An 8,517-nucleotide genomic window follows, 5' to 3' on the forward strand; every position below is an offset into this window, starting at 1 on the left:
ACAAATTTGCAAAACCGAAAACTGTTAGGAAAAAGGGTAGTTTTTGCCAAAAACAATCTGATAACCTTCTTCTGGGGGAAGAATTGGAAAGATATGAGATTTTCTACTTAGTTATTTCTGAATGTTAAAAATTGTTTTGGTTTTTTTTTCAAGCCAACCTTTGTTTTCACACATTGGTTAATTTATTAAATAAGGTTTCAAACAATACAAAATTTTGAATTTGAAATTTAAGCTTTTAAAAACTATATAAATAAAATTTTCAGTCTGAAATATGTTTGGGATTGTTGGTTCATGAACATGCTTTTTTTTGGGTGATTTCAAATTTGTGTTCTGGTTTGGGAGGGATTTTTGACATCTTACAAATACTTGCAGAATAGGAAGGCTATTCCCCATGCAGCTGCTGGATGCTGTGGTGACAGTTTTGAAAATGTGGATCCATTCCCTGGAACTTGATAGAGGTCACCCACCAAATTCCTTTCATGTAGGCTGTCAAACTGCTTTCATTCATAATAAATCTTCCTTTTTCTTCACTGACCTGCAACTGAACTAACACCTTAAAAGTAATAAAGACGTTATTTTCTTAGTTTTCAGGACATCTCTTAATTTTCCTTGTCTTTTCTGTTGAACTATAAGCCTATTTTCCAGCACATAATGGTGGAAAATATACCAACTCCCTTCACAAAATAGCAAGCACAGAGAAATGTGTGTGCATACTTTATCCATACTTCAAAACAAAAGTTGTGGTTTGTGAAGTCTTTGAATCCTTTGTGCACTGGCTGTGGGTAGAGATGACTGAACTCTAGCCAAAGATTTTGAGAGGGCACTGTCAAGTTTATTAAACATCTGGGAGGCATACCAGGTTTCCTGCAAGTCATCTGGTACAGAAGCTTCTTACTATAACCAGTGCTTTGAGGTTTGTCTAAGAGCCATCGCTGGGGCAGGTTAAAAGGATGAATTTCCTCCATGACATAGTCTGACATGGTTGGTATGGTTGGAAGTGACAGAAGAGAATGTCTTTCAAGCTGATAGATCATCCATTATACCAGAGTCCCAGACTGGCTACATGCTAGGCACACACACAAGAGAAATAAACCAAGTGCTAGTCTAAACTTTAAGCAAACATAGTAGGATCATTTTCTCATTTTGATAATCCATTAAAATGGAGACTATTTTGTTCTCGTGATACTTGCAGTACAAGACCCTGCACTCCAAAAGCAGTTCAAAGCTCTCCAATTCCAGTTCAGCAGTTCAGAGGGAGTTTATAAACATTACAAAATTCAGAAGAAGGATTGGTTTTGGCTTTGGGAGGAGGTAGTTTATTTGTTTTAATTTCAGGCTTTGGTTTTTAGGTTTTGGTTGTTTGGTTTTTTTTTTTTTCTGAAGTTTTCTTTTGTTTCTGTTTGCTCTTTCCTGTTATTTTCCCAAACCAGTGAGTCTGTTTCTTGTAGCCCAGATCCCAATTGTATTGCGGTACAGGGAAAGATGTTCAAAGCTTCACTGGCCAGAAATCAGGCCTCGTTGTCTGGAATAGCAAAAAGTGGCAGTTCATCCATGTATGTCGCTGCAGTCACCCCTCCAGCAGCCTTTCCCAGCCCCAAGGATGGCAAAGTTTAGTGCACATGGGTTTTTCTGGGTGCCTGTGTGAGTGTGGTGAGTCCACAGAACATTATTATTCAAGCCCTTAAACCTGTGCCAGACTGTTAATGTCTTAATGCTTATTCAAGTGTCGGGGAGTGCTGGCAGATGTGAGGGTAAATGGGAGGCTCTCAATAAGGAAATTAACCATTCACAGGGTGATTGCTGCAGTCTGTCAGGTAGCATCTGAGAGGATGTCAGGCTGAAAGAAGAAAGGGTGAGGAGGCAGGAGAAGTTGTAAATGTTTCCTTGTTTTGAGGGGGGTGAGGGAGAAGCCTCCAGCAATAGCAACCATAAATCAATAACTAAACAGAAATAAAGATCCCAACATCCAGCTTTGGAATAATGCTACTAAAGGAGGGGTTCAGAGTTTTTAAAGCTTAAGACACATGGCATTGACACAGTCTGAAGCATTTGCAGTTATCCACCAGGAGCAGAAGCCAGATCATGTTCATCAGCACTCCCTTTTCTCCTGTATTCATATATCACGTGTATATCATCAGACAAGGTCCTAAATGAGAGCTTTTACCCATAGTTAAAGATGGTAATTGTGCAAGGTATGTTATTTCTTCTGGATAGTCTGCTTTGCAATTAGGCGTACTTCCCAATCCACGAGGTTCTGACCTCCCAAGCACCAGAGGACTTGGGGATCAGGATTTGGTTCTGTTCTTGGTGTTAGGTGCTCACGTGCTACATCATCTGCCTTTGAAAATGCCTCAGTTTCTTTGTCTTTAGGACAAGGTGGACTATTTTTCAAATTTGCAGGTAGCTGTAAAAATTTATTAGTTATCAGAGGCCATCAATAATGCAAATGATTGCAATGAATCAACAACTTCTCTTAGAGATAAAAATCGGGAGTAAGCCATACTGAGTTGGGATCAATTTTACCTACTTTCTGTATCTCCCAGCTCGTAAGGGACATCAGGAACTAGTGAAACATCATGCATCGAGCTGCACTTCTTTTGATGGTTTTGAACTTGTAAAGCGCCCCAATAGTCCTGGCAAAGTTATGTTCACTCAAAAGGAGACAGAGCCATTTGCTTCTTGCATAAATACATTTTTAAGGTAGGCCAAATCCTGACACTTTTCATCATGGCTAGTGGTTCCACACTGCATTAACATTGAAGGATTCAGTGGGACTCTCAAGTAAGAAGCAGCCTATATACTGTCCTAAATGAAAGAGTTGAGGCTTGTCCTTGAGAACTTGAAGATGCTTTTACAACATAATTTCAGCCTTATCTGGCGTAATTTACAGATACCTCACTCTCACACTGGCCAGACCTGGGGAAAGGTCAAGATAATCCACAGTTAGATACAATGAAAAAGAAAGTGAAGCTGGTTGTCCTCCTTAGACCGACATTGTGACAAGACATTGGTATTTTCATCTTCACTGCTTGCTTTACACAGAGGTTTCACAGGAAAGAAAGCAGGACTATGTGATTCCTTAGAAGGGACAGCCTCAGGACACGTGAGCAATGCTTCAGATTGGCTTTCTTTGTCATTTGGGAGAAAAAACAACACTCTTCAAGGATGTCTGTCTTTCCTTCTGTTCCCTACCCACATCAGCGCTTAGCCATGTCATTCTCAAAGGTGAATGGCTTTAAAGACTTGATGTCCATTTTTACAGATTGATTGTCACCCGTTTAAACAACGGAAGTACCATGTCAAGCTCAGGTGTGTGAAATGATTGAATGGAGTCCTCCTTTCAGAGTTCTCTGTCTCTGAAGCACTGGCTTGTGGACTGGGATTCGGGAATTGCATGTTGCTCTTGCTGGCCTGCCAGATGATACAGAATTTTATACTTTTGTGCCTTGCTTTGCTCATCTGGGCAGTGCTTACCTCCTTTGCAAATGGCATTGAGGTCCAATGGAGATACCTCCATTTGAGAGATGTCACCTACAGTTTTAATTTCTTCTGTAATTTTAATTTCTTCCTCCTTAACTTATATTATGCCAATACTCAATTTCCTTATCCCATCTTGTTTCTCCCCAACATATAGTATTTGATCCTTCCACATTTTTGTCATCCTCTTTTTCACACTGTCTTGGTGCTAACATGGAGGGCACTGAGAATATAGAAGACTCTCTCCACCTTCTCAGCTCTGGTGCCCACTGCACAGAAGGCGGTCACTTCAGTGCAAGTCCAGCTCAGCCCCTGAAGCCTGGGACTGATGTTGCCAGTCACGAGAAGGTCTGTAAGAATTATGCTGACAAATTCTCACATGTGCTTGTAGGGCAGACGGAGAGCTTTCAGAAATTAAGAGCTTGTCTGAATTTGGGCAGTTCTTGCATTAAAGGCAAAACATTAAAGGCAAATTACAGGGAGTGTATTCTTTCAAGTCCCTGTCCAAGGCTTTGTCATAGAATGTTTTCCTTCAGTAGGTAACAGTAACAAATAAAAAAAGCTGTAGTCAATGCAGGAACATGAGCAGTAACATTAGATTTTTGTCCGCCACCTTTTCAGAAGAGCATAAATAATTTTACCTGAATTTTGCTCTAGCCTGAAGCAGCCACCTGCCATCAACACTTTTAGCTATGATTGCTTAAATTCTGACAAAGTTGTAAACAGCTAAAATAAAAGTCTCATTACAAAAAATCTGTTACAGGAATTAGTGTCTGCTTACCAGTCAAGTGCCCTGAGTACTTGTACATCTCTTAATCTCCACACACAACCATTGCAGCGTCACAGCACTCCATCTAAACATTGAAGACTGTGCTTGAATCCCTCTGTCAAATCACTGAAGTATGTACTTAATTTCAAACTTGAAGCCAAGGCAAGGTCTAAGTGATCTGCTGGACTGATCTCTTTAATCTAAATATTTACAGTGTGAATTGAAGTGGTTTTTTGAAAATTCAAAGTGGTCAAGGGTTTTGGAATCTGGTTCTGCAAATAATTCTACCTGTGCAGGTGTCTCAATGATTTCAGTAGGAGTTCCATGCACAGGTTTAAGTGTGTGCTAATATTGCCAGACTAATGCTTACTTTTGAATTTCAGACAATTGACTTCAAACTCTAAATCCTTCCCTTCCATCTGTTTGTATCAAGAATACTCTTTGTGTATGGGATTCTGCTGAGTACTTTTTGAAATGCCAAATATGTTGTGCACTTTTTATGTAACATGACTTCTCTACAATGACTTACATGCTACTTTTCATTTACTTTGACTTTCCTCTTATTTAAAACCACAAGTTAGTTTTGGCAAGCATTAATAGCTCTTAAATGATTTGTAATCTGTTTTTAATATGATCCTAGTTCAAGTTCAAAATGAATAAACATAGGGCTTAAATGAAACCTGATGTCCTTCTGCTTTATGCAGGGAAGTGCTACAAACCACAGGGTAAAGGTTGATGTATTTGCACAGCAACAAGTATAACAATGAAAAAAGAACGGGTATTGGCTGTTTTCTCTTAATTATTCTTCTTTGATGATCCTTTGGTGTTAGAGGAGGCAGAGAGCAGCTAGTTTAGCCAGTTGTTTCACATTGCTCTGACAGAGAACTGTCCAGTTACTTGCTGAAACAAGAGAGAGTGTTCTCTCTTTATGCTTAAAATTCAGCATCACTTAACTGTTTTACAGACTGTGCTTGCGTGATCTAACCAGTAAAAGATTACTGGGTGGCTTCTGGTTTATCACTTGGAAATTATGAGTATTTGGCTGGGGCACATAGCACAAGCAATGCTGCGTGGGATCAGGATAAACCCAGAGACTGGGCAGGGGTAAGTTGTTTTATCAGTAGACAGATTTTCAACCACATAACAGAAGTTAGTCCACAACAGAAGTTGCATAGAGTTAACAACTCTATTCTCAGTATTCCCAGGCTTGGTGATTTTTCTAAAGCTTCATTTCCTCAAGTCATCTGATGCCATTAAATATGCTTTTTGCCCCCATTCCTTATAACTTCTAATTCTTGTGTCTTGGAGGAACACTGGATAGCATGAATATGTTGATTTGAAGCTTATTGGCTCAGCTACTAGTCACCAGAAAAGTAAACAGAAATATCTTGAAAAAAATACATTTTCATTCTATGTAATCATTGAAATTTTAGGAGTTAAACTCCTGCTTCTTCAGCAGTTGATATTGGCATTGCTGTTTCAACCAACCTTTTCTGGAGTAGGTCTGAAAGCCCAGAAGCCTGGTTACAATTGGCCAGAACTGTAGTTTGTTTGCATATGAGGGCCCAGAGATTTCCAGTGTCTACTAGATACAAAAATATCTTCTTTCCTAAAATTCAGTTTGTTTTGAAGTAACACATTCAGTTTTCACATTCAGATGAAAAATATGGGTTTATAGTAATAATGGAGATAAGATGGGGCTGTGGATGAAATTTTCCACAACTCAAATACACAGGAAAAGCAGAGGCCTGATTTGCAGTCCAAGTCTGTAGTCTGTATTTCTACCACAGTGGAGGGTCACATGTTAAAGCCCAACCTAGATGCTGGGATTCATGCGAGCAGATCCAGCCATGGGACCCAGGCCTAGATTTTAGGAGAATATAGCCTGCACAGAACTTGTTTAGCGAGCATTGGTCTAGTTGGTTTAATCAGCCCCCATCTAGTTTTTTAGTTTTTGTTTGTGCTTAATTCCCTTAATCTGCATTACTGTTGTGAGCACTACCATATCAAAAATGGGAAGAATAAATAAAGCATCTGAGCAATGCAGACTGGGCATGTTCTGCATTTGAAACATTGACTCATAACTGTACTTCTTACCTCCTTACAATTTTTGATCTCCTCTCAACTCTTGCCAAGTTATTCATAACCACTTGCACTACTGCAAATGAGGCCTGAGCAAATGCAAAGCACAGCAAACAAATTACGTCATTTGCTTAACATGATACTTGACTACAGCCCACTGAGCTGTAGCATTTGCCAGTCTTGCAGCAGCACAGTGCTGCTGATTCATGCACAATGTGTCGTTCGCTGCACCACCTGTCACTCCCCCGAGGGTAGTCCTCTCTGCCAGGGAGCCCACAGGCTGCCTTCAGTCTTGTCAGCTTGCACCAAAACAAACCAGGATAAATGTGTCTGTACATGCAGTTACTTCAGTAAAATATTTCTGCTTTAATCAAAGATTGTGTCTGAGAATACAGGAGACAAGGGGAGGGAAAAACAAATGTTTGTCCTCGAATCTGAGAGAGGTGAAAGGAAAAAGGGAAAACCCTTTATCTGGATGAAGTCTAAATCTTTCTCTAGCTTTCTTGTAGGTATGGCAACAAGAGTTGTCTGATGAAGAGAATTGCAGGGGTAAACAGGAATCAAGAAAGTTAAATAGGTTATTTCATTGGGAAACCTGTCACGGAGAAGAAACGGAGGTAGAAACATCACAGAGCAGAGCCTGAGGAAGATACCTCCTCTGACATGCTCACCAAAGTGGGAAAAGGACGAGGATATATGTCTAAGTGCTGTGACCTCTGACTTGGCATTGTGTCATCTTCCTTCAGAAATAACCTTGCAATGTCATTTCGTTATACTTCACATTATATGTGACACTGCGCAAAGGGACAAAGCGGGCTTTTGTGTGAATCCAGAACTCGAAGGCTTGCAAGTTAATTTCTAGAATCCACAGTGAGATCACATGCACCTTTAAGTCCCAATTCCAGAAAGGGAGTTGTGTGGGCAAAGGCCCTTTGTGCGGAGATCCCTTTACTATTGGTTATCTTGCCATCTCAATTATTTTGAAAATAGATTTTTAAAGTATTTCTTTCTAGAGACTGAATTTAAAGAAATGGAAATGCAGGTAGGCAGGATTGTGTGACTGCCTCAAAAATCATCCTGGCCAAAGGAACTCGGGCTTACGTGCTCCTTCTATGCTTGTGTGCAGAAATATTAGCCAGAGGCACCTGTCTTTCAAGCATTTGACTACCAGGGACAGTTTTTCTTCAATTAGTGAAAGCTCTGATGTATATAGCTAGCTTCACATGTAAAGTATGGGCTCTGACCTGGCTGCTGCCACTTGGTCGGAAGATCTTGGGTGTTCTGATGGGTGGCTCCAGTTCAGTGCCCAGTCGCAGTCAAAAAAGGAAATTGAGCACAGATTGGGAATTGCTAGGAGGGGATGTAGAGCAGAGAAAGTTGATGTACTGCTCCCTAAATCTGAGGTTCAACTGCACCTTGAGTTGTGCATGTGCAGCTCTGTTTCCCTCATCTCAGAAGGTTCAGAAGTACTGCAAAAAGGTTGGTGAAGGATAACAAGGATCGTCAGAGATTTTGACCCTGTTTGTGGTGGGACTGGGTAGACCTGGACTTTTCAGCCTGGAAAAGTGGTGACTGAGAATGCTGTGCAAGAAATTGAGAAAACTCAGAGTGCTCTGGAGAGAGTGCGTAGGAGTGAAGTGTTTATCACTCCGTGCTACAGCAAGGGGCCATCAGATGTAAGCTAGTAAGCCGAGCTCAAGGGAAGTGGAAGACAGTGGCTCTCTGAGGAGTTGTAGTGGATCTGCGCAAGTCCTTTTCGAAGACTATCATGGATGGGCTGCAGGGGGAACTGGATGAGTACTGGGAAAGAGAGATCTGCTGAGGGTCACTGAACAAACAGCACCGGGCTCAGGAAATCCCCTGTGCTGAAAATACAAGCTGGAAGACTGCTTGGAGGAAGTATCGCGTATGCGTGTCCTGTTCTTGCCCGTCTGTGAGCATGCACTTATGACCACTGCCAGCAGCAAGATGCAGGGCCGGCTGGGCAGTGGCCGCTCTCAGGCCATCTCAGCCGAGTCCAGTCACACACGGGTTCAGTTCCAGGTTTGAAACCAGCGCCTGCGACATCTGCCCGCTGGTGGCACCCAGAGCGGGCTTAGCCAAGCCGCGCCAGCAGCCTTTCCAGGAGCGGGCTCTGCAGCCGGGACGGACCGTGCTGACACTCCGCCTCCGCCGGCACCGGCGCTGCA

The sequence above is a fragment of the Pygoscelis adeliae genome, unplaced genomic scaffold, assembly GCF_000699105.1.
Source record: "Pygoscelis adeliae isolate BGI_AS28 unplaced genomic scaffold, ASM69910v1 Scaffold583, whole genome shotgun sequence".
NCBI lineage: Eukaryota > Metazoa > Chordata > Aves > Sphenisciformes > Spheniscidae > Pygoscelis > Pygoscelis adeliae.